This window comes from Giraffa tippelskirchi, chromosome 2 (assembly GCF_054371585.1).
Source record: "Giraffa tippelskirchi isolate mGirTip1 chromosome 2, T2T-mGirTip1v1.2.pri, whole genome shotgun sequence".
Lineage (NCBI taxonomy): Eukaryota > Metazoa > Chordata > Mammalia > Artiodactyla > Giraffidae > Giraffa > Giraffa tippelskirchi.
The window spans coordinates 58,045,411-58,072,407 of NC_137276.1; the positions used below are offsets into that span (position 1 = coordinate 58,045,411).

The 26,997-nt window shown below is 54.0% G+C and overlaps 1 protein-coding gene across 9 annotated transcripts in view; it reads right to left on the bottom strand.

Moving 5' to 3' along the window:
- ZMIZ1 (zinc finger MIZ-type containing 1) overlaps window positions 1–26,997 on the bottom strand; it is a 239,945-nt gene that overhangs the window by 190,686 nt on the left and 22,262 nt on the right. For all 9 annotated transcript variants that reach the window (XM_081563798.1, XM_081563819.1, XM_081563784.1 and 6 more), the window contains exon 2: window positions 85–199. The gene's annotated coding sequence lies outside the window, so the exon portion shown is untranslated. The remainder of the gene's footprint in view (window positions 1–84; window positions 200–26,997) is intronic.

Sequence of the window (26,997 nt, forward strand, 5' to 3'; positions counted from 1 at the left end):
TAGGCCCTGAAACAGCACCAGACGCTTAGGCTGAGCCCCACACCTGCAGACACCCAGGGTCAGGGCCCAGCTCATCCTGCTTACCTGCCAAGGTCTTTGCTGACCACTGGGACTGGAGGCTGCTGAGGGCGTCAGGAAAAGGCAGTCACAGGGGAAGGAGGCTGTGGCCCCAGCAGTCCAAACTGGCTGAGTTGAGGTCCTGTGGAAGAGAGGAGAGGGTGCAGTGAGCTCCAAGCCTGAGCCTGAGGGCCCCAACCCTCTTCACCCACCTCTAGGTCCTGCCTGCCCAGGCCCCTCTGGTCATCTCCTGGAGAGTTGAGCAGGACCACAGAAGTGCAGCTGCCCTAGAAACTGGATGCTGTCCCCCTCCCCCACTCCAAGTAAAGGTCAGAGGTCCAGAACTGGACCCAGCACCAAGGTCAGCTTTCTCTGTACCTTGTATTGCAGCTGCAGCTATGCTGGGGCACCGACCACTGTGCTGCAGTCAGCCTAGCCCCCCAGGAACCCCATCCTTTGGATAAGTCGGGTACTCTGTCTGGAGCCCTTTTCCCCATGTCTCTGTCTTTCAAAGCCCCACTCTGCTCAGAAGTTCCCATGGAGCCCTCACTGACCTGCTGCTCCTTTCTTTGTTCATCCTGCAGTGGCTTGGGTCCAGCTGACCATGTTCCCTGCCCCACACCCCAGCTTTCTATTGGCTGGGTTCCCCTGTGAGCAGAGCTCCTGGACATCAGGAATGAGGTCTAGTCTATGTCTGTCCTCTGAGGCTCACAAGGCCCCAGAGACTGCTGGATAGATAAATGGATGGATGGATGGATGGATCGATGGATGGATGAGTGGGGCAGTGAAGATAGTCAGTGAACAAGTTGAACAAAATGGGCCAATTGACATGTGCCCTAAAGTCCAGAAGCCTGCCGAGCTTTCCATGGGCCTCCTTGTACCCTTGCCCTTGTTAGATTCCAGAACCCAGGGTTCAGGTTGGTGAGAGCAAAGAGACTTGCGGAGGTTGACTCCTTTCTCTGCCAATTCACATACGAGGAAACTGAGGTCCCGATAAGGGAAAGGTTCCCATTGCAGGGTTCCCATGGTCCCACCGCAAGAGAGAGCAAGGCCAGAAATTAAGCCCAAATCTCCTTATCTTGTCCACTGCCTGGAGGCGGCCATGGCAGTCCCTTCTAGCTCCTGCATCCTCATGTGTCAGTTCATGCAGGCACCTAGCTTCCCTGATTGTTGGGGGATGAGGCTAGCTGTAGAAGGCGGATTCTGGGTAAAAGAAGGAGGGCAGTAGGAGGGCTCTGGGATAGCAAAAGGTGCAGTAATGAAGATCAGACTCAGAAAAGAGCCATCTGGCCTGATGGTCCTCCTTTCCCAGCCAGGAGGCCTGAGGCCAGGGGCAGGCCAGAGAGGGGACATTACAGGAAAACCTAGCATCATAGACACCTCTCCAGCCCATATTCAGCTGGGGGGGCCTCTCTAAAACCCCCATTAAATACTTCACTTTCCTCCACAAAGGTGTTTTGGGCCTCTCAAACACGGGTTGGTGGGGCATGTAATGGTCACCACCTTGAACAGTTTGCATGCATCCCCTAGCCTGTGGTCTATCATCAGCCCAGCATTTCCAGCTCCACAGAAATGTGTGCATGTGGTCACCCAACGATGCATACTAGAATGTTCACAGCAGTGCTAGTCGTAACGGCCCAAGAATGAAAACTTCCCAAATGGCCATCAACTGTAGAATGGATAAATCAGTGTATCCACACAATGAAATACAACACAGCAACGAGAACAAATAATCTGCAACTATATTCAACAATACAGGTAAGTATTATGAACATAATGTTGACCAAAAAAGCCAGATACAATGGATAATCTACTTGTGTACTCAGTCACTTCAGTCTTGTCGGACTCTTTGCAACCCTGTGGACTTTATAGTCCTCCAGGCTCCTCTGTCCATGGGATTTTCCTGGCAAGAATACTGGAGTGGGTTGCCATGCCCTCCTCCAGGAGATCTTCCTGACCCAGGGATCGAACCTATGTCTCCCGTGTCTCCTGCTTTCTTTACCACTACACTAATAGGGAAACACGGAGAATATACTTAAGGAGTCCATTTATTTAAAGATCACCTGATGCGAAGAGCCGACTCATTGGAAAAGATGCTGATGCTGGGAAAAATTGAAGGCAAAAGGAGAAGGGGATGACAGAGGATGAGATAGTTAGATAACATCACCGATGCAATGGACAAGAATCTGAGCAAACTCTGGGACATAGTGTAGGACAGAGGAGCCTGGCATGCTGCAGTCCATGGAGTAGCAAAGTCAGACATGACTTATTGACTGAACAACATCAAGAAGAACAGGCAAAACTACACTAGCTTGTGGTAGACTAAATACATATGATCACAGATTCTCTGCAGCTCCTATCAAAAGTTGAAGTCTAGGAACTTCCCTGGTGGTCTAGTGGCTAAGATTCTGCAACCCCAATGCAGGGAGCCTGGGTTCAATCCTGGGTCAGGAAACTAGCCCCCACATGCTGCAACTAAGAGATCCCGTATACCGCAATGAAAATCGAAGATCCCATGTGCCACAACTAAGACCCCGTGCAGCCAAATAAATAAATAAAAATAAATATTTAAAAAAAGAGGTGGAGCCTATCCTCTATCCCTGAGTCCAGGCTGACCATGAGACTTGTTTGTTTTGACCAATACGACTTGGTGAAAGTAGTATTTTGTGACTTACAGAGACTAAGTCTCCAGAAATCCTGCTATTTCTGGTTTTGGCCCTCTTGGAATGTGGCCTGGCCAGGGAAGGAAGCCAGTCTACCTTACTGGAGGATGGAGGAGAACTGAGGCTGCCCAGCCAATAGCCAGCACAATCTACCAGATGTGACTGAGGCCATCTTTGACCATCCTGTCCAGCCGGCCTTTCGGGTGACTGGAGTCACATGAGCCCAAGGGAAACTGGCAAAGGGACTGCCTAGGCAAACCACAGAATTATGAGACATAATAAATGGTAGTTGTTTACTTTAAGCCACCAAGTTTCGGGGTGGTTTGGGGGGCAGTAATAGATAACTGATAGTATGCTGTTGATATTGTAAGGATAATGTAGTCATTATCCTTGAGGGAGAGCAGTGACTGGAAAGGGGGTCTTCTAGGGGATTTGGAATGTTCTATTTCTTGATCTATATGGTGGTCACATGAGGGTATTCATTTTGCGAGAATTTGTTGAGCTATGCTTAGCATATACACACCTTTTCAGCGTGGATGTAATACTTCAACTGAAGCTAAAAACAAACAAACCTTCCATGGCTTTCTGCCCAGGCAGCCAAGATCCAGCCCTGCCCTGCCTACTGGCCTCACCTCACTCTCCTCTGCACATTCACAGTGCCACCTTACACCTCTGTGCTGGGGAGGCCCCTCCCTTCCCACCCAGCTTCAAGCTTGAGGGCAGGAAACACCTCCTCCTGGAAGCCTTCTCTGATTGCCCTTGGCCTTGCCCAAGTATCCATATTCACACAACTATCTCTCTAGAGCTGGAATTTCCTGAGCATGGGTTTAAGTCTGTCCCTTCAGGCTCCCCAGCTCTTGGAACTCTCCAAGTGGGAGCCCTGTCAGGGTTGGGGGTAGCCCTCTTCCTCTTCCCCTAGGGTCACAACCTCCACAGTGGAGCTGTGATGATCAACCAGGCTTTGGGGATGAAGGGGAACAGGGAGAACTGGTGATCACAAGAAGGGTCATATGTCACCATCTCCTAGGAACCCGGTTTCTCTCACATAGACCAAGGGCAAGGCTAAATTTGGGGGTACAAAGGGGGCTTACAAAGAGGGGGAGGACTTAAGGAGCCCCCCATTTTGTAGCCAGATGGTGACACCTATGAAAGGGTACTACTCCTTCCCTCTTAATTATCTAGTGAAATAAATTATATAGCAGGGCTGACTGGCAGTGAGCACTGCATCTCTGCCGAAACAATGGAACAGTTGTAATGTCAGACACATGGGCATCAGCTCTGCTAAAATCCTTCCATGTACTGACTCCGTGACTGTGACTCAGGTGAGCGCCAGGACCTTGAACCTGGATGCCCTTCTCTGGGCCTCCTATTCCATCTCTGAAGTTCCAGCTTTGTTCTCAATGGATGTGTGGCCCTGGGGTAGCCCCCTCTGGCTTCAGCCCCCTCCACTCTTATCTCAGAGTCAACAATCTCTGATGAGTCACATTTTTCTTTCCTGTGGGAGAGCTGGCCCCTGAAAGGCCCAGGAATCTTTCTGCCTCCTTCAGAGTCCCTACTGTGCCAGCAATGGTGCCTGCCACAAGCAGATTGGTGTGGCCACTGCAGGCCATCAATGGCAGGCCACAGCACCTTGTCACCCACCTGCCCCTGGAGGGGAGAGTCCATCTCCACCCCCATGCTTTCCCTGGTGCCCAGATTCCTTCACTAAGAAAGGAAGCTCCTTGCCCACCAAGGAGGCACAGAGAAGCCAGAGCGTTCAGGGTGGGAGATGGCAAGACACAGGGTTCCAGGAGACCTGGCTATTTGCTGGGCAGCCTCAGTCTGTCCTGTGGCAGAGGTAACTTGGTGTGAGGAGCCTGTGAGGATAGCTGGCTGGGTCCAGACTAATGACAGAAGGAGCTCTGGACTGGGGCACATCTTCCCCAAGTGGGTGTGCCATCTCAGAGTGGTGAGGGCCCTGTCCGCAGAGGCGTGCAAGCGGACGCAGTGGCCAAGTGGTGCTGTGGGTGCACAGGAAGCATCGGAACTGGAGCTGAACTCTGTATTTCCCAAACTCCTCTGATGATAAGAATCACCGGGGCTGCTCGTTAAACCCACAGCCTCCCAGGCCTCTCCCCTGAGAATGGAAGTCTGTTGGTCTGGAACGCAGCCCAGAAATTTAAATTTTTAACAAGTCCTCCCAGGTGATCCTGCGCATCTGGAAAGTTTGAGGGGAGCACCGGCAGATGACCTTCCAGGTCCCTTTGGGTCTTGAGATGAGTGATTCTGAGCCCTGCACTCCACACCTCCCCTACCCTATCTGGAAGATGTGGCTGGCAGGAGACTAACTGCATCATTAAAATAAAAATGATTTAACAGCTTTAGGAGGGGGCAGAGATGTCAGGGGGAGGGCGGTTCTAGCCCATGGTGGTACCGGCAGCCGCTCCCTCCTAGTGCCCCTCGGCCCCCCAGAGTTATCCAGAAAAGCTCAGCATTGGGGAGGGGGTGAGCTGACAGCTGTTCAGCTGCTGCTCAGCGAGACCCGGAAAAGCAATTATCTTGCTCTTAGCAGAAAGGCTCTGGCTTTTACCCGCCCCCTCCCTCCCACCTTCACACACACACACACATACACACACACACACACACAACCCCAGGCCGAGATGCTGCTGGCTGGCTCTGAACCCACCTCCCCCCAGCCCCACCAGCCCCCAGATTCCTCTGACTCTCAAACCTCCATCCTCAGAGCACATTTCCAACACTTAAATCATTTAGCCCGCTAAACCGGAGACGGTGAAATGGGTGCTATTTCTTAAAAACATACAGAGAGCGTATTAAATTATTGATAGCCATTAAACAGGGGGAAAAATTAAACAGCTCTCAGCTCTTATCAATCATTCATGCAGTTTCCACTGGGGTGTTTTCTGGAGAGTGATCACACGGGCAGCCCAGGGAGCCGACTCCTGCTGGCAAGGAAGGCGCTGGCTGCATGGAAGCGGGGAGGGGGCCGCTGCAGCCCCCAACTACTACCCAGGCAGGCAGAGGCTGTGAAAGGGGTCTGGTGGGGGGTGGAGGGTGGTCAGCCTCTCAGTTGACCTCCCCTGACCATTTCACCACGTTATTAACAAAGGGACACTCTGATACCTCTTTCAGGAACCCCCTTCATTAAATCCAGCCTGCTTTTATTGAGCGTCTAGTATAAACCAGGCATGCAAGGTGCACAGATAAATCAGCCTCAAAGCACTCACGCAGGCAAAGGTAGGAGGGAGCCCTTTGAAGGAAAACGTGGTTACACTACATTATGATAGGAGCTGCCATGGAGGTCAAATCCAAGGGTGGCTCCAAGGAAAAAGGAACCACTTTGGCTGCAGTGGGGCTGTTAAGGAAGGCTTTGCCACCGAAGTCATTCCTGGGTAAATTCTTGCCCAGAGCACAAGCCTGGGAAGGGCATCCCAGGAAAGCTGTACAGTCCAGGCAGAGGTCCACAGCCTAGCTGAGCCTAAGTCGAGCATTCCATCCTGTCAACAGCCCTGCAGGTACTGGCCGTGTGGGCTTAGGGGCTTGGCCACAGTGTGTGGAGCAGGGAGCCGGCCGTCACCTCAGCCTCTCTTCCAGGCCCTGGTCAAATCCAGGCCAGGCCAGGGGAGTGATGCATGAGGCCAGGCCCCCACTCAGCGCTGATGGGCAGGAGGTTGGGGTTCACCCCAGCTGCCCGGGGCAGCAGTACCTCCACCCCCGCACGGCAGATCCATTTCCTGGCTCTGACTCAGGACACCTAAGCCAGCGCGTGACGCAGACCACGGAGGCTGCAAGGCCGGGGCACCGCTGCTCTCCCAGCCACAGACAGGCCTGGCAGAGCCGTCCTCGGGCTCCCTCCTGTCGCTGAGCCATGCCAAGGACCAGGGCACCAGGGCTGTGGGAGCCAGCGGACACCCAATACCGCCCCACTCTCCGCTCGGGGACCGTCTACAACCAGGGGCCATCTGAGGCTCTGAGGCCAGGCCAGGCTGCTGTCCGCTGCAGGGAACAAAGAGGCCAGGCCCACACCTGCCAGGACCCTGCGGTCCCAGCCCCCCAGAAGAGCATGGCATTCTTGAACGTCTTTCAGGAGCTCTCCTTGCTCCCGAGCCGGGAACAGGGAGGAGGCCCTGCCAAGTGTTGATAGCACCCTCTCCAGAGAAAGCTGCTGTCACGGGGAAACATTCTGGGGAGAGTGGCTGTTTACCACCAACGCCTGGGACTGTCAAGAAATAATCAGAAGAAATTAAATGTGCAAAGTTGAAAAGACACATAACAGAAGCCCCCTCCCCAACCTGGGACTTTTTAACCTGGAGGACTAGGCTGCTCTATATTTTGCCTGGTTTGAGGAAATATTCTTAAATTTGCAGCAGGGGTGGAGGAGGATGTGGGGGGTGATATGCATACAGCCAGCTAAGGACTGGGAGACCGGGGTCCTGAGCACTGTCATCAGCCTTGGCCTCTCTGGGCCTCAGTCTGTGAGTGTGCAGAGTGACAGATACCCATTTGATCTTCGGGAAGATCATGTGGTCTTAGGGGACAGGGTTAACCTCCAGGCTGTCTCTCCAGTCTGCCAGGAACACGCAGTTCCTTAAGATGACCTGAACACGTCACCACGCACACCTGAAGACTTGCGACAACAGGGCTCAGTGAGTCTGAAAACGTCAGCAGCCATCGCCCGGCCTCTGCACAGACCCGTACATCTGCCAGCGGCACGTGGCTCTGCTGGGTCCCTGCCACCCCACCTGGAGTGCTGCCCGTGATCTGTTCCCTCTCACTCACCACCACACCTGTGTAGGACTTGGGCCTGAGTGGGCACAAAGCAGGCTGTCAAGGGTGGTTTGCTGACCAGCAGAATCAAGACCCACATGGGCAAGTGACCCTCCCAAATCCCAATCAAACACACCTGTCCCTATTCAGGCAGCAGCCCTGACTCCCCACTGCCAGCACCTCCCACTGCCAAGCCCCCAAGTCTGCTAAGCCCTTCACCTGGGAGTTGTGTCTGAACATCCAGATGTTTCTTATAGCCTCTTTGCTCCAGCCAGAGAAGAAGGACTCAACCTCCCCTGTCCTTTCATGCCCTGGGGCCTTTGCATATATTATTGCTTTCTCTCCTACAGCCAAGTCCTACTCCAGGTCAAGCTCTATGTCCCCCTTTGTAACTGTTGTCACACTTTTCACATTACACCAGACTAGTTTCTGTTTGCATCAGCTCTGCACTCAATGTGGAGCACCATGAACGCAAACAGGGTTCCTTATGTCAGCACCTTGCCCAGGGGGTCAGAGAGGGGCCTCTAACTTCACTACAGTTCAACAAGCACCCCAGGCCCCAGCCTGCAGGTCAGAATCAGTTCCTCCTAAGGGCTAACCAGCATCATTACAGCTGTAATTGTAAAAGCCATTCCCTGGATAGTGGGGGAGATGTCCTCCGCCAAGTGTAAATGAGACTGTACTCTTGGAGCTCCCAGAGCCAAGGGAAGGGGCAGGCTTGGGAATTTCCAGGCAAAGGCCAGCAGAAATTGGCCACAAATGAATCATTAACTCTCAAGTCGAGAGCTCCGAGTGGCCGGTGCCAAGGTCTCAGGCTCTGGCCTGTGTGGGCCACTTGGCCTCTCTTGGCTCAGGCCTGAGGGTGGCCCCCCCTTGCTGGCCATCTGCTTCACCCCATGGCCACTGGTCACTGACAGGCGAGGCCATCTGGACCAGAGTGGCCCAGATGTCTTATGGGAGAGGGCACGCCTTTCCCCAGGAATGACTCCAAAGTTTTGCCATACACTTCTGTCCTTTTGGAGTGCTGTCCCTTCAGCGAGCTAAGTCCCCTCGTCCTTCAAGGTCTGGCTCCAGTCTGGCCTGCCTCCTCTCCACCCTGTCTATCTGGGCCCACCTTGGCCCGCCACCTCTGAGCGCCTGTTGCCCTGGCTGTGCCTGCCCGCCCTGGCCTGTGTGCAGGCGCAATGGGGACTTGGCCTCTCTCCTGGACCCCGTCAGCCAGTATGAGGCGGAACACAGGTCAGGGAGCCCACATGTGATGGTGTTGCCCATGGGCTCAGTCTGCAGCCAGCAGGGTAAGCACCTGGCTGGCAGTGGGGTCTGCAGTCCTCACCTGGCTCAGGGACAACATCAAGTCCTGCTCTAGGCCTCTTCTCATGGTTTCTGGCCAGCGAGGGTGCAGTTCAGGCAGGGCTAGATATGTCTGCTGGACTCCCACTGGAGAGCCAGGGAGTTGTGGGGGGCCTTGCACCCTGATTCCCAGGAGGCAGCAGAGGTCAACACTGACCACCTTCCACCTCAGGGCACCATCCTGCAGGCTAGTGTGCAGTTTCATCACAGCCCCTCCAAACTGCCCTGAAGAGGCGCCCGAACTCTTCTTGCGTAGGGACTGATGGATACAAAGTCGCGAAACACAGATTCCATTGTAATATGATGCCAATACATCATTCACCTGTGTTTCTGAACTTAGTGTCCACCTGCGTGGCAATAAGGCTGGCAAAAACAAGCACAAATACTGCTGACTCGAGCATTTACTTTGTGTTAAGCTCTGTGCTGAGCTCGACACACATTTCTCATGAGTCCTTCCATCCCACCACAAGGTACCTACTATTAATATTAATATGACTGCTTGAAAGAGGAGGAATCCACAGTTCTTAGAGATGTGGATGAAGATGGGGTAATGTGCCCACGTCCCAAGGCTGGAGTGTGGCAGCTGGGGATTCAGATGGAGCATCTGACCTGGATCCCTGCACAGCACCTAATCCCAAGGACCCTGAGCCCCTTGTCTTGTGCTAAGAGATGGAAGACGCCCTGTGGTCACTACCCCACTCGCTTCACAAAGTCCTTTTCTCATCTGATCCTAAAAGTAGCCCTATGAGATGGCCAGTGAGGGTTATTATTACCATTATGTGTGTGTGTGTGTGTGTGTGTGTGCACGCGCACGCGCGCGTGTGTGTGTGTGATAGTCGCTCAGTCATGTCCAACTCTTTGCGACCCCATGGACTATAGCCTGCCGGGCTCCTCTGTCCTTGGGATTTCCCAGGCAAGAATATTGGAATGAGTAGCTATTCCCTTTTCCAGGGGATCTTCCCCGACCCACAGCCTGAACCCAGGCTTCCTGCACTGCAGGCAGATTTTTACCATCTGAGCCACCAGAGATGGGGAAACTGAGGCTTCATGGGGCAAGGCCTTGACTTATTATCAGCTTTTACACCCCTTTAATCCTCATAACAACCTCACTAGGTGGCTGTTGTTAAAGCCATTTTGCAGGTGGGAAAACGCTGAGGATGAGAGAGGCAGAGGGAGTGTGTCCCGCATGCTGGGGACGGAGCCTGCGCTTGTGCCCTGATCTGCTTGACCCATGACCAAGGGCTGTCCCCAAGGCTTGGGACAGAGTAAATGTAGGCTTATGAGCATGGTGGAGAGAGGTGACTGAGGAGCAGGACGTGGGGACCTGGGGATGCGGGCTGTGTCCCTCCCTCCCAGCCTCACACTGTGGGGATGGCAGAAGGATGAGCTGCTCTGAGGAAGATCCCACCTCCATTTCCCCACAGGACTCCTGGGCAGAGGCACTCTGGGCTTGTTTACCTTGGTGGAGTCTTACTGATAAGTCTGGTGATCAGGCTGAGACACCTCCGCAGCCACACGGGTCACTGCGTGCAGGTGTTAAGGGTGGATGGCATCCATCCGAGGAAAACAAGATGAGGGGGTAGCTGCAAGTCCATACACATGCCCTATCACACCCTGACACAAGTCACACACGTGCAAGTGCATTTCCCTTACTAGTGTCTGCAGGCACCCGGGCACACGTGCTCATCTGTGTACACACTCATACCCAGGAGAGCACACAGCTGCGCTCGGGGCATCTGGGGGGCCCGGGCAGGGATGTGGACAGCTCTGATGCATGGCCAGGGCCCAGGCAGCTCTGGGGCCCAGGAGAGCGGGTGCGGGGAGCAGGTGGGCGGGTGGCCATCTGCAGAACCATGTAGGAACCCGTGGCGGCCGCTGTGCTCATGGGGTTGGGCCTGTCCAGAGCACGCCCATAAATCAGAAAGCAGCCTGCCGCCGGTGCTAAATCACTACCTCTAGGACATGGTGCTTAGAACGGAGAAGCAGCTGGCATCAGGCCCAGGCCCACCATTGGGGTGGGGGCTGGAGGGTACCTGGTATGTGGCACCCCCTCCACCCTGTGTCGTGACCCCCTTTCTGCCCTGTGTCTGCCTACCTTTGTCCTAAGGGCAGGGGCTCATTCCTTCCGCAGTCAGACCTCCTCTCCCACTTGATTACTGCCTCCCCCTGGCCTTTCCTCCCATTCTACCTTTCTTCCTCTGCTCCTGGCCCCAGACTCCTGAGTTCACTCCCTAGGTTGAGTGCTGCCCTCCCACTCCCAACACTGAAGGCTTCTCCCAGTGTCTAATGCCTTAGGACCTCGGAGGGCTGGGGCTGGGGGTTGTGGAGAGTCCGCTTCTGGGCAGGAACATTGAGGTGCCGTCACCAGAACTGAGCTGTGAGCCCAGGGGCACTCCCAGCTGTACTCCCTGTTATCACCCTCCTCTTGGCCTCGCACTCTCTACTTTCCAATCTGTAAAGTGAGGACTGACTAGAGAGACACCTCCTGGGGCTGCCTGCCCTGAGGATCTGAAGCCCAGGGAAAAGAGCCTCCGTGGATGCTGATTAATTATGGCTATTAATAATACAACCATCTGTATCTAGTGGTGGAGCGAGGATGATTAAAACTGGGCTCCATGCCCCAGCAGCAGAATACATGGGTTTCCAGGTGGGCTAGGGTGTCACCCCCTAGGCCTGCAAGCAGATCCTTGGTGGCTACGTGTCGGGGAGGGGCTGTTTATACTGCAGTGCACAGATGAATACAAAGAGGAGAGACATATAGGCAGGCAGGCAGACAGACAGATGGTGGGGAGCTGGCTCATCAGCTGATGAACAGTAGACAATTACCTTGTGCCAAGGCTCTGGGCAGGACTCTCTCTGCCTCCCACTAGGACAGACCACTTGGTCTTTCCATTTCTCTTCAAACTTCACCTTAGCCTGCAGCAGAGCCAAGAGGACTCGACGATTCCTCAGTGCCCAGCACAGCGGGGGAGCCCGCGCACTGCCCAAAGGGGTGAGCATGGTCAGCTCACCCTCGAGAAACTCACCCTGAGCCAGGCATTGCTAACCCATTAATCGTCATAACAGCCCCATGTGATATTTATGCCCACTTCCTAGATGAGAAAACTGAGACACAAATAAAATGAGTGTTAGTCACTCAGCTGTGTCCGACTCTCTGTGATCCGTGAATTGGAGCCTGCCAGGCTCCTCTGTCCATGGAATTCTCCAGGCAAGAATACCGAAGTGAGTTGCCATTTCCTTCTCCAGGGTATCTTCCTGACCCAGGGATCAAGCCCGGGTCTCCCACATTGCAGGCAGATTCTTTACCATCTGAGCCACTATGGAAGCCAAAGAGATAGAGGAATTTGCCAAAGGGCACATGGCCAGGAAGTGGTTGAAATGCAAAGCAGACCATTTGGCTTCAGAGGTCTCATCTACCAGGCTACAAAGATTCCAAATGAATGAATGAATGGATAAAATTTAAACAGCAGGATACATAAAGGTCTTTGAACTATCTCTGTGAGTGGAAGGCAAAATGGCCAGAAAATACATGTCATGGGTTCAGGCTAGGTCTCTGAATTAATTATAGGCTGTGTGACTGCAAGCAAGTCACTTGCTGACTCTGGGCCTCAATTTCCTCACCTGCAAAATGGTGGTAAATGGGGCTGCCTCATCTACTGGCCAGCTATGAAGGCAACGGTGGAGTGAGAGTTCTGAGGGTGGTGACAGGACATGACCGTGATGACTGAATACACAGAAGCCAGGATTCCAAACCAGAAACCTGTATACATGTTCTGTTAGGAACCCCAACGACAATGGACAAGGGATCGGAAACCTTGGCAGCACATGGATCTCTGGGTCTGGCCAAGGCACTTCCTGGGCACCTACCCTGTGTGCAGCCCTGGGCTGGCCATGATGGGGTGGGGGTGTGGGAGGCACACAGGCACACATCACAGTCACCACCCTCAGAACTCTCACTTGCCTTCATAGCTGGCCAGTAGATGAGGCAGCCCCATTTACCACCATTTTACAGGGGAGGAAATTGAGGCCCCGAGTTAGCAAGTGACTCGCTTGCAGTCACACAGCCTATAGTTCAGAGACCTAGCCTGGACCCATGACACGTATTTTCTGGCCATTTTGCCTTCCACTCACAGAGATAGTTTAAAGCAGGTGAACTACCTGATGGAGCACACACCAAGACCTAGAGTAACTGACATCTCTGTGAGGGGAGGGGCCACTATACCTGCTGGGGCTTGTCCACACCTAGTGGAGGTAAGGCCTGGATCCCAGGAGAGGAAGAACCGCGACCCCTCCATGTGGTGGAGTTGGTGGTCACCTCCAAACATTGTGCCGTCGCAAGAGATCTCATCCAAAGTTCTCCCAGCACCCTGTCTCTCCTCTACGAGGACACATAAGGGTAACGGAGATAAAAAGTTCACACAGGTGAACAGGAAAGAAAAGGGACACCCAGGGTGCAGACACCCCCTCTACATTTCCTAATGTCTTTCTGGCTTCTGTCATTTCCTTCTGCCATCTAGCTTGCCATTCGCTTAATATTTGTCTTGAAATCCACTCACAGTTTTTGCAAAAATACATTTCTTAAAAAAAAAAAAAACTTTGTAAGATTACTGTAAGTATGAAATTAGCCTCAGTCACCACAAACAGAAGTTAAACAGAAAAACAAACGCAGAGAGAGGAAACACTGGCATTACTTTGCTGCCTGCCTGCTAGAGGCTGCAAGCCTCACCAGCTCTCTCTGTGGGAGAGAGAGAGAGACCAGCAAGGGGCCTGGGACTTGGAGGCTGCCCTCCACACGGCCAGGGGGCTGGACAGGGCCGGGGGCTGAGGGGTTTTCTCAAGTTGTGATGAATGCCGCAGCTGAGTCCTGACGGTCACCAGTGGGTACCTCGGAGGAGCATCAGCGCCAGCTCTCAGAGGTGGTGGGTGATATGTCTCTGTGACACAGATAAGGACACAAGAGGCTCAGAGAGGTGAGCCCACCAGCCTGAGGTCACACAGCGGTGAGTGGCCAAGCCAGGCCTCCTGGCTGAGCACAACGTTCTTCCCCTTCTGCCGCCACCGCGGTCTCAGTGCACACGCAGTCGCTTAGGCGAAGCAGAGTCGGCCTGACCCGCGGCTGGCGTGGTAACGGTTTTTACACCTGAGGTTAACAACAGTGATTTAAGAGGTGATTTGTCTTAATTTTCAGGGAATCAGTTTTTTGGGGAGGAGATAACTAACACATCGGGCTCGGGAAGCTAGTCTTTTTAGAAAATATTTATAGCATTTCAAGACAGTTTGGTGGCAAATGGATACAGCATCTGCTATTTTCCTCACTTTCTACCACAGCGCTAAAACCCGGAGCAGTTACAACACACACACACAACACACACACACAACACAACAACAGCAACCACATCAATGCTGATAGGAAATCAAAACCCATCTCTTCTTTGAGAAATACACACAAAACTGGAGTGATTTCAGAACTTCTCCCCACCTTGGGTTAAAGCCCCAGTGTGCCTCTACTGACAGTGAGAAACCAACCAGTGGGTTGGTCCCCAAGGCCATGGCGAGGTTCACTGCCTCCACAGCTAGGTTTGGCAGGACTCCCAGGCCCAAGATTGTGGCTCTCACAGGAAGACCCAACAGCAAAAGTGCCCGCCCCTGAAATTTGGATTCTGGCTGCAAAGTGGAGAGGGCCAGGGAGAGGGCAGCCACCAGAAACTGAAGATATTCCATGAGCAGGGGTTGAACTGAGGCCTCCTCATGGTATCTCAGCAGTTATTCATCCCTCTGAGGTCAGCGATGTTTATCACTCCCATTTGGCAGACAGCAAAACTGAGGCTTTAAAAAGTCTAGAGAGTTTCCTGCAGGCACAACCGCTGGTATGGTAGTCTGGGCCCTTCGACTCTCCACAGGCACCTGGGCGTTTCGGCTTCTGGTGGCCTCTATGCCACACTCATCTACTCCCCAGGTCCATGTAAAGTGTTTCCACAGTGCAGCCGCCAGACCTTTGCTCGCACCACGACCCTCAATACCAAACCTCTGCAATCAAAGCTGGAGGCATTGTTGCTATAGGAGCCTGAGGACCTCCTGCTCCATCCTGGTGTCTCAGATGGGAATTCCGAGGCCCAGAGAGGGGAGGGAAGGGGGCATGTTTGGGGTCACACGGCTGACCGATGACAAAATGAAGGGGAACTGAGTTTGCTGTGAGAAATCCCAAGCATGTTGCTACTTCCACTGTCCTGGACATCCTGGTCCAGATACATGGGGGGGTCACTGCTACTTCACAATAAGAAGTCAATCCAGTTGGGCACAAGGTATGGTAGTGACACCCAGCGCTCAGCCAAAGGCAAAGGTATGCCAACGTGCCCCAGAAGGGTGCCTTCTGGTCCGTCCAGCCCAGGTTTAGGGCCGAGCCTTCAGGCCTCTCTGCATCGAGTGCAGGAGCTGCCCACCCCCACCTAAACCAGTCAGCCGGAAGGGCTTTGTCCATGAGGCACTGAGATGAAACCCCAGGCCAGGCCCCAAGGGAGCACCCGCCCACACCGTCTGGCTCAAGGCTGGCAGAGAGCTCCCGGGGAGGAGAGCTCTCTGCCAGCCTGGGGCCTGGGGCGCCCCCTTGCCCAAGCGACCCTCTCCACTTGAACTTGAATAGGTGTCCCCAGGGCATTGTCTAGAAGAGCTTTCCCCCTCCCGCAGGTCTTCTTCTCCCTCCACTCTCCCTGCACCAGCCCCTTCTGACCAACTGCCCTTCCCTCCCCACAGTCCAGCCATCAAATCCCAAAGTCAAGGAGCCAGCCTTGATTCTGAGGCTCCCTCTCAGAACCATCTGCCACCTCCATGGTTCACCTTCCCTGTGCTCTAATCCACCCACTGCTCGCCAGCTCCTTTGCCTGGGCGAGGGCAACAGCCCCTTGCTGACTTCCCATTCTCACTTCCTTCCTGCTTTTCCCTATAGCCGTAAAGCAAATCTTTTCCTGTTTTTAGCCCTCTCCAAGGCTTTCCCATGGACCACATACCCTGTTCATCTGGCCCCTGCACATTTTACCAAGTATACTGCTTGCCCTCCAGCCACTTTTCCCTGTCCCAGGGCCTTTGCACCTGTTTTCCCCTCTAACCACCTCCTCTCTCCGCTGTGACTGGCTCTGTTTTATTTGTTTCTCAGGGGCTCCTTTCTAATTGCTCATTTAAATATGTGCCCCCTTCCCTCACCCCATGTGTGTGTGTGTGCTAAATCACTTCAGTCATGTCCAACTCTTTGTGACCCCATGCCCTGCCAGGCTCCTCTGTCCATGGGATTCTCCAGGCAAGAATATTGGATTGGGTTGCCATGCCCTCCTCCAGGGTATCTTCCTGACCCAGGGACTGAACCTGTGTCCTGCACTGGCAGGCAGGTTCTTTACCACCAGCGCCACCTGGGAAGCCCACCTCCCTCACCTCAATCACTGCAAAACACATCACTCTGTATTACTCCTATATTGCACATTGTAAGCAGATGATTGTTTATGCAGGTGCTTGTTTATTATCTGTCTCTGGCCCCCACTCTGATGATGTTAGCTCCAGGAGGGTCAGTACCATATCAACTTGGCTCCTTGTTTTATATCCAGTAGCCAGAAGAATGTCTGGCACAAAATCAATGCTGAGTGTTTGCTGAATGAATGAATGACCAGCCATGACCTTGTTAAGCTCATGCTCAACTCCCACCCGCCAGGTAGGGAACGATCCCACTTCAAGGATGAGGGTGTGGATGAGATGCTGAGAGCTGTCACACCCGTCAGAGCACACCATGCTGAAAGTGGCAGCACATTCTTTTGGGACCAGGCCTCCTGACACCCAGACTGGGGAAGGGACAAGGATTAAGGACTAAGAGCCCATGGAAAAAAAGCATGAAATTGTGTGGCTCCAGTATCTCTCTTGTAACGTGAAATGTCGCCTCTCTGCAAACCACATCCTGCCCCCTTGTGAGCTGGTCTTGGCCTCAGCTCCTGGCCGTGAGCAGCCTCCCTGAGACTCCCCCACTCGGCTCCTTCTCTTGGTGGACCCTAGAATTCACTGGTCCAGCCCTGATGCGGGTGGGAGGGAGGGCAGAGGGGCAAAGAAGGCCCCTTCTGCCGGGTGGGGCAGGAGGAGGGGGGTGAGCCAAATGCAGGTCACGCTGCTGCGCCCACAGCCCTCCCAAGGCTAAAAATAACCCTGTTTACACACTTCCAGAACTGGGATTTCTGCCTCCCTGTCAGGAGGGGTTCAGGACTCTACTAGGTCCACGCTTCCCACTGTACGTCTTACACTTGGGCTGGTAACGCTGGCCCAGCACACGCAAGGATCGGAGCTTTTCTGGGTTTATTTCCCTGGGTTGTTTTAGATTGGGGGGAATAAAGAAGCCACACAAGCTGATTCCATCAGGGGAGTGCTTACTGTTGGCAGACAATCCCTATTCCCGGGGCTTAGAGACACAGCTAATGCAGGAGCTAAAGAGAAGGTGGCCAGATCCTGAGCCATGTGGGGGTCCAATCAGTTCCTCCCAAAGCTTTGGGGCCATGGTGCCATGGGAGAGCCTGGGAGCTGACTGGTGGTCTAACTTGCTGTGTGACCTGGAGCAGGTCACCTCCCTTCTCTGGTCCTCAGTAACCTCTATATGTTGTGCCAACTGGCAGTCAGTAATTGACACCTTCCTGGTTCCTCATGTCATGTCCTCACAGTGGGGAGGGCTGGCGGTGCATCTTCAGAGTGTGTGTGTGTGTATGTTTATGTGTGTGTGTCTTTGGAAGGGGGGACAGTGTGGGGACGGTGCTGGCCCCTGGGGCCCCCTGGTTTGTCTTCACGCAGGATGACAGGGCACACCTGCCAAGAAGGCTATCACCTGGCCACCCTCCCTCCCTGCCTTGGTACACTCAGGTGGACTTCGGCACTGGAGGGGCAGGTGCCAGTCACCTGCCTAGAGGCGGCCTCTCCCTCTGGACAAACAGGCCCTTCTCTGACTCCACAGCTCCCATGAATGTGGTCATGCCAGAAAGAAACACACAGGCTGTCTGAGGGCTGGCACACTGCTCTGTCACCTTTCTTGGGCAGGGAGAGCCCAGCAAGCACTGATGACTCCCCCTTACCCTCAAATACCCACCAGGATAAGGACCTCAGGCCTCCCAAGATCCCACAGCCTCAGGCCTTTCTTCTCTGACTTAGTGAGTCTGGCTGACTTGCTGCCCCTAGATGGAAACTTAGTCCAGGCCCACTACCCTGAACTTAAGGGCTGTGTTCCTCTGACAACATTGCTCTGGTACTCTGAGTCTTTGCAAGTTCTGTTCCCTATGCCTCAGATGCTTTTCCCTCACTTCCTGATCTGAGAATTTCCCACTCATCCTGGATGACTGAGTCAGTTGCCTCCTTCTCCAGTAGTGTGAGCTCAGTATGCAGCCCATGCTGTGTGCCTGCCTTGGTTGGACAGTCAGGAGGGCTGCCCACCCCTGTCACCTATAGGGTTGGCATAGGAAGGGCACTCTGTACCTGTTTGCTGAATTAATTCTTCTTCTCTCCCCTGCCCAGCCCACTCCACCCCGTGCAGCACTTTCCTGCATCCTTTCAAGAGTCTGCAATCAGCTCTACTCTTTTCCTTCAGAGGCTCCTGTCCTATTGGGACCCCCTCAAACACCCCGCCTCTGTGCTCCTCATCAGACCTGCAGTTCTAAACCCAGTTTTCAAATGCTGGGGTGAGGCCCGGCACCTGCAGAGTTAAGTAAGTGCCTGACGGTTCTGTGTGCAGAAGCCCCAAGGACCAAGGGCACCCCTCCCCCAACCCTTGGTGCTTGGAATTCACTCCCCTTGAATACCACCACCAACCACCATCTGTCCTTCATACAGCACTGCTGTAGCCAGGCCCAGCCAGCACTAGGCACCCCCTTCCTTAGGCAGCCAGACCTCCTTAGGGCCCCTGTGAGGACACCCTCCAGGCAGTCCCCATGGTGATCATTCTATCAATCAGGTCTGGCTCCATCACTCTTCACCCCAAATCTTTTCTCACTGACCCTGCACCAAAGGTAAACTCTAAGACATGGCGGGCATTTAAAGCCCTCCAGGGTGTGATCAGATCCCCACTGAGCAACCTAGCCTTGCTTCCAACCCACCAAGGCCCGATGTCTCCACTGCTTATTTTCTGCTGAACATTCCCTGGCTCATTCTTTGGGGTGCAGCTCAAAGGTCACCTCCTGTGGGAAGCCTTACCTGAATGCCCTTCCCCTGCAGCCTGACCTGATCCACTCCCCACTGCAGGCCCCTTATGGTGGCCACAGGGCCTTCCTGCTGTAGGAACGCAGGCCTGTCTTATTCTCTAGTGAGGCTCTGAGCTTCTGGGGTTAGGCCAGGACAGGTCACCCAGAGTCTGGGACAGGGGTGGCATTCAGGAACGATGAGGTTCTGAGTATCACATGCATGCCTACCACACCTCCAATGAGGTGGGCATGAGGACCCCCATTTTGGTGATAAGGAAAGTGATGCTCAGAGGAGCTGAGTGGTGCTCAGAGGGGCTGTAAAGTTCGTATAAGCAGTAGTGGTGGGGCTCGGTCAGGGTGGGACCAGCCAGCACCCGTGCTCTTCTGGGACTAGGCCCTCCAGGTAGTGGAAAGAGGGCCACCTGCTCCTTCTAAAGCACTTATAGCTGCTGCACCTTACAGCTTCCCCTCAGCACCTTCCCCAATCATCCTCCCACCCAGTTCCCACTCCCACAAGGGGACACTTCCTCTAAACCCAAGCCACAGGCAGGGGGGCGGGGAGAGTTATGGAGAGAGATTTTTCCAAGCAAGTCACCTGCTAAATGCAGAGCCAGCCTTCCTCCCCAACTAGACAAGCGCCAGTACCCCAGGCTCAGCAACAGGAGGACCCACGGGGGTCATGGAGGCTCCGACAGGGGCAGGGGGCCTGGGGCAGACCTGGGCCCAGTTGCCACCTCTCCTCACCCGTAGTGTGGTACAGGCCCCTCAGTCATCTGCACACTCCCATCTAACAGGACTGCTTCCTCTTTCCTGAGGCCCCAGGAGACCTCACAACCTGGCCTTCCTCTCACAGCAAACAATGCAGAACCAGTGAGTAAGTCCTGGGGTGCCCGTGAAGCCACAGGAGGGAGGAACATGATAAAGGCAGACTGGGGGGACCCTGGTTCAGTGGAGTGAGGGGTCCTGAACCCAGGGGGCCTCGGGGAGCACCAGCCTCCGAGGAGCACAGGCACACCCAACTCCCAGGCCTTCAGTGTGGGTCCCTAGCAGGTCTTGTGGCAGCATCAGAACACCCCCCGAATCCTTCCCACCGCTTAGGGGTCCTCTCGTTCTGGTTTCTGAGGCCGTGGCTCTGGGGTGGGTGTCAAGGAGGCCGTTGGCTCCCAGGGCCTGACTCCTGGCAGGGAGCACCCAGAAGCATCTGAATCCCAACCTACTGCTGGGATGTGTAAACAAAGTGGCTCATCTGACAGAAGTGGCAGCCTTTCTCCAGCCAAACTCCAAAGCTCCACCCTCAGGTCCCTGAGGCCACTCAGAATCTCCCCAGGCCCCAGAGGCCACTAGCAAGCAAGACCTGAGCCCACCCACTGCCCACCTGCTAGTTAACCTCCTCCACCACCTCCCCAGCTTCAGCAGCAGCTCTGCTCCCCGCCAGCTCTGTGAGCTGGGATGTCCTGCTCTGCCTCTCTGAATCTCAGCTGTCAGGCTCTCAGTTACCCAAGGGTTAACTGATAACTGAGCAGAAGTAATGCCAGTGCTGGTGAGGTGCAAACAAGGTACCAGGCCCTGTTCTAGGCTCTGTACTGGGATTAACTCATTATGCTTCCAAGATCCCTCCAGGTGGGTGGTTCTGCTACTATATCCCCCCTTGTACCCCCTCGATGGGGTCTCTTCTCTGCAGTTGCCCCGTGGTAAGAGGGAACTAGGATACAACCCCAGAAGGCTGGCTCTGGAGAACACGCACTAACCACCATGCTCTGCTGCCCCCAGGAAGGTCCCAACCTTCTCTCCCATGCTGCTGGGGCTTAGCCTCATCAAACTCTTCACTCCCTGATCAACCCCAGGGTCCTGAGCATGCCCCTTCCCCACTTGTCTACCGGCAGACACTGCCACTGACCTAGGCATTCCCTCCACTTGCCTTCTGCCCCTCAATCTCAGGAAGAAATGACCACTTGACTGTTTCCCACTCCCCAAGCCGTAGACTTCCATAGCAGCTTCTGCAGCCCCCCAGGGCAGGGCCCAGTGGTGTCATGGACCCAACAGGATTCTACAGATGCTTGTGGAGTGGCTGAGTGACCCATGGGGTCAGGCCCAAAGGCCTCTGGCTTTGCCCATCCAGCCTGTCCTCGTTCTCCTGAGCAGCTCTCAGTAATTTCGAGGCCTGGATGTCAAGGCCCCTCCAGCAGCTGTTCTTCCTCACCCTGGTCGGGGGGCAGTTAGCATCCAGGCAGCTCACACAGAGGTGCCATGAAGACCACATATGTAGTAAGCACAAAGGCCCAAAGTGACAGAAATTGATAAAAACTTCACCACACGGCTGACACTCCATATATCAAAGGCCCCAAATCTCATTCTCTGCTTGCCTCCAATTTCTATCAGAGCTTGCCAGCTGCACATTTATTGAGAAGTTTGTGATCTGACAGGCACTGTATTACCAACATTAATGATGCATCAGCCTCTAGAATTACTGGGGAAACAGTCCAATTGATTTTATTATTATCTCGAGTTCTTCACATTTCATTCCAGGCAGCTTGCTACTAGAGTTCTGGAGCAAAGACCAAAGTAAATAAAGAAAGGTTTGTGGGCCAAGGTTGACCTCAGGTGGGAAAACTTGGCTTGTCTTGGGACCCTTGGTGACAGACCTCCCACCCCTCTGCCTTCTTCCTCTGTGAGAGCAGGGAGGTCACTCAAATGACAGGTGCCAGAGAGGGCCAAGCGTGGCTTCCTCATGGAGAGGAGAGCTGGGGGAAAAGACCAGGAACTGAAGTCAGGTCTCCCATTCAAAGATGGAGGCAATCAGCAGGAGGCAGAAATAGTCATTGATGTTACTGGTCACCTGCCCATTGGCTGGAGTAGAGAGCTGCCCTGAATGGAACCCACACACAGATACAGGCTCATGTCCACATCTGGCCTGACTTCTCTGCTGGCTTTCTGGGGGCAGGAGGGAGACCCAAGGTAGGATGGAAGGTGGGAGGTGGTCCCTGCCTCGTCTCAGGCCACCCGAGAGACTCCTCCAGCCACGTGAGTTTCCTCTCTATTCTAGAACAGGCCATTTCTGGAGTCAGGGTCTGCTTGAGCACAAGCTGCTCCTCTACCCTCAGGTTCCCTCCACCCCACCCCCACCACTGCAGGGCCCTCCCCAGAAAGGTCCTCCCACCTTGAGGCCTCTTACCCCCACCCTTGGTGTCTTCATCTGGCACTTGTTTCCTTCTTAGTATCTATCATCGTGTATAAAGGGGACATCTATCAGCTTCTTGACCTGTTTCCCCTCTGGCTCCCCACAGACAGGGATCTTATCTGTTCTCGTCACCACCCCAGGGCCAGTAGGAAGCTGAGGGCTGGAGGTCCAGCTGGGAGCCAGGTTCAAATCAGAGCAAGTTCTGCCCAATCACCTCCCCGGGACCTCAGGAGATGACAGTGGATCCAAGTGACCACGAGGACTGAGGTGCAAGGACCCCAGGTGGCCATGAGACGTGGATCCCCCAAAGACTTGGAACAATGAGGATTGGACTCTGAGGGAGAGGGACCCACTGTACCCTGTGGAAGAAGTAGGTGCTTCATGGGGTGCAGGGGTCCTGGGCAGTATCTCTTGGAGAACAGGTCCCAAGGGCCCTTGTTCACATGGCAGGATTATTAGGTGGTGTCCAGCCCTGAGGCAACAGACAGGTGAAATACGAAGACAGGGCAAGCAGCACGGCGGCCCTCAGAGCAGTCAGCTAAGAAGGACACAGAGATCCTTATCTGAGCAGAGAGGCGAGCTGGACGTCCGAAGGCTGAAAGGCCAGAAGAGAACTGGTTATGTTCAGCCATGAACAAGGGTTACCATGAAGGTTCTGGACGCTCACAGGGCCAATGGATGGGCCTTGTAGGGGTGGTCTTCTAACTACTGGTATTATGGATATTGGCGTTGTTTAGTGTTTTCTGAGATTAAATCACAGTGTTTGACTTGATAGGTAGTGTTCTGTTTGGAAAATAGATTTTCTACTGAGATAAATATTTCAGATATAATTTATTTATGAGCATTTACCATGTGGCCAGCTCTACGCTAAGCACTAACCAGACATTATGTTTCATCCTAATAAGTCCCAGTCTCCCCACCTCATACCCAGGAAAACTGAGGTGCTCAGACTGGACGTGGGAATACCTGAGGTTCCACCAGTGGAAGCGACAGGGTATGAATCCTGGTATATCATAGAGTCAAGCTCCTGGGCTCTGTGTGGAGGGAGCAGCCTCTCTGGACCAAAGGTCCACCCCCTGAGCAGCCTCCAAGCCCCATCTAAAGGCCTTGGATGTGCCCCAGATCACGCAGTTATCCCACACAGGGCAGGGACAAGAGATAAATCCACTGTGAACCTCGCCTCACTTAATTCCCAAAATAACCTGGGAGGAGAGCACTACCAATTTCATGGCCGAAGAATTAAGTCTCCAGAAAGAGAAAAGATCCCTGGGCAGAGCAAGGGTCTGGATCCAGATGGGAGTCTGTCTGGTAACCCTGTGCCACCCAGCCAAATGCCTGGAAACTGGCCCTCGCACCTCCCTCTAGGCCGCCCGGCCCCACGCTCACAGCCTTCTGGGCTGCCCAGTGTCACCGCCGGCAGGCTCTGCACCTGGCATGTGATGCCCACAGTCTCGGTAAACAGGCCCGGCTGGCCTGTGCCAGGGGAAGCCAGGTCGGGGGACGGACTCCACGGCGTTTCCAGCAGTGAGCTCTTACTCAATTAGGCCTTTTCTGTCCAAAGGGCAGCTGTGACGTACGGAGTGGTCTGTGGTGTTAATATGAGCCCAGCATTGTGCGACCGGGGACACACAATGCTCTCGGTCGACTGTTTATTTATAAATCCACCCGGCACTCACCGCGGCCTTTACACTCAGCTCTTTCCCAAAATGCAAATTGGCTTCTTCCTGTAAGTCAAACCGGCTTGCTCACGCTGATAAAAATCATCCCAAACGGGCTCTTTTATCTGCTCAATACAGAAAGTCCCACACCTCCTAGAAAGAGGAAGATGTCTTCTCTCGGCTTCAAGGGGACTGGCCCGGGGACAGGCCCTGCAGAAGTGTTCAGGTGGGCGAGGGGGGGGTCAATGAGAGCAGTGGGAGAGAAAGTTCTAGGCCCCTGAAACGTTCCTAGCTCTGTGGCCTTAATCCTTCTGAGCATCACTCTGAATGCCCATGTGTGTGTTGTTGTTGTTCAGTCGTGTCTGACTCTTTTGTGACCCCATGGACTGTAGCCCAGCAGTCTCCTCTGTCCACGGGATTTCTCAGGCAAGAATACTGGAGTGGGTTGCTGTTTTCTCCTCCAGGGGAATCTTCCTGACCCAGGGATTGAACCCACATCTCCTGCATTGGCAGGCAGATTATTTACCATTGAGCTACTAGGGAAGCCCATGTGTATGTTAATTGGGGATAAAAATAGTCTCTCCCTTATAGGGTTCTTTGGAGAATTAAATGAGATAACGTATATAAGCTGCTTGGCACAGTGCTGAACACTGGTAAATCTTCTGAATGAGGTGGTGGTGCTGGTGAAGAGGAATACAATCGTTATTATTATCTGAAGCTTGAGGGTGCCATCCAGTTACACTTGCTAGATGACTTCAGGATGGTCCCTTTTGCCCTCTCATCCTCAGTCTCCCCCACCGTAAAGTGAGCCCCCAGGAGCCTTTCTCCTGTTGGGTGACTGCTCAGCCCTTCGACTGCCTGCATCATAGTCAAATAGCTTTGGGGGTGCTCTTTCCAGTACCCTATCTCTTCGCTCTCTCAAGGGCTCTTTTATCAGCAAAACAAAATCTGTTCTTAAAAAAAAAACTGCTCCATGTTTCATAGAAAAGCGAACTATGTGACCAGCTTGTTCAGGATGTCCAAAGAGCTGTGAGCATCACTTAAAGGCACATATCTTGCGCAAGGCTTGCTGAGGGATTACAGGGAACTGATAAGAACTCATTACCTGCTAGACTAATAAGGGGCCTCCAGGGGGTGGACAGGAAGTACAAGTGACCTAGAGGTCACTCAATATGGACCTAGAGGTCACCAGAGATCAAGACGTGAACTGGAAGCTCTTGGTGGAGATTCCAAGGCTTACAAGGAGGCAGTGTGATGCTGTCGTGACAACTGGGCTTGGCAGGCAACATGGGGCCCTGCCCACGGAGGGATGCCCAACCCTCAGTCTCCTAGAAGAGAACACCAGCAACCGTGCATGTGGCATGCGTTCAATGCAAGGTTTAGCACCTGGTGAGACAGGGGTTACCAGGACGGACCCTTTTATGGAGGAGAAAGCTGAGGCCTGGAGGAGGGCCGTGTCCAGCCCAAGGTCACACAGCTCGTTGGTAATGAAACCAGCAGCCGTGAAATGGCCATGCCACTGCAGCCACCGATTTTCCCGAATGGGATGAAACCTGATGGACGATGTCAGCTCCCAAAGACCTTCCCCTCCCTGCACCTCATTTACTCCTCACAGCAGCTAGGTAGACACGCTGGGGTTGTTAAATCTCCCGTCTGCCGGTTGAGGACAGAGGCTCGGGGCCATGTCACCCCATGAGGGGACAGCTGGGCCAGGCCTGGACTTAGACCTTCAGAAACCCAGGCTGCTTTCACCTCCTTCTCTCCGGCTCAGTGTGGAGGGCCTGGCTGAAGGAGGAGCCAGTCCCCTGGGCCCTGCCCCCACCAGCCCTCCCACCCAGCACAGGTGGGATGGCCCTGAGATGCACCTGAGGGACTCTACTCACCTGTGTAACAGATTCCAGTCTCTCCCTCCAATCCAAGCAGTTCTCTGCCTCCCGATTACTCTCCTCAAATACTACCGTTCCCTGACCTCCCTTGCCTCTACATTAAGGATCTCCTCCCAACACTGCCTTCTCTCTGAGGTTCCAACCATCCCTGGAGACCTGGCCTCAGTAACTCCTGTGAAGACACAGGCACTAGCTGGGCTTCCCCAGGACTCTGGACCCCTGGTGCATGCACACCTGTCTCCCTCTCTTCACACCTTTCTGCCTCCCAGAAGTGCCCCTTCTCCTCCCCCCACCCCGTCCTCCTCGCCTTGTTCTAGCTAAAGTCTCTGCATTTTCAACACTGCCTTTAAATGTCCCCTCCCCCAGGAGCTCCTCCCTGACTGCTTGAGCCCATTCTCATCGCTCATTTGTTCCAAGGTCTCTTTGCAACTTTTTGGATTTCTCTGGTACTTTGAGTAGGTATCATTCCTATTCTGTCAAATAGCCAAGGCTTAGTTTACAATTAGACCATGAAACCTACTGAAGTCAGGGTCTCAGGAATTTTGTTTGGCCATCCTTCCACTCAAGAAATACTGCCTTAGCCTGTGCCCCTCTGCCCATACCATCTCCTTGCCCACTGTGCTAGGGGATACAGGAAATGGGGTTCTGGCTTTCTAGAAGGAGTTCATGTCTAGAAATGGGAACATAAACAAGCAGTTGACACCTAGCATGGGTGCGGGTCGGGGGCTGTGACAGGGAAGCAGGAAGCTATGGGCCCACTGCCCGGTTTAGGTTCTTGTTCTCCATCAGGAGCCCTCACTATGCCAAGCATGGGGCCCTACCCTAAGGAGATGCTCCAGCGGGTCTCCTGCTGGACCGAAATTACAGGTGACTGATTCACCTGTCAGGTTACAAGTAAGACAAAGGAGGTCTGGGTGGGGGCGTGAGGGAAGCAGTGTGGGCGAATGCTGCCCCACAAGGCCGAGGCCTCTACCAGCACAAAGGCAGGAAGAAGAGCCGAACGCAAGTGATAAGAAGGAAGCCCCATGGCCTGGGCCTGGGGGGTGGTAGTGGGGAGGCCAGTTCACCCTGATGGAAAAGGCAGGGAGAGAGAGGGCTGAGTCTGACCTGGCAGGGCTCTTTGGGGCATGCACATCCCTCATCCCTCAAAGCCAGTGCCCCCGAAACCTCAGCTCCTGAAATGCATGTCAGCCTTGTGGGTGGGGCCTTTTTGTTTTCTGTTTGTTTGAGCAGGCCTCTCCAGATGGGCCAGCG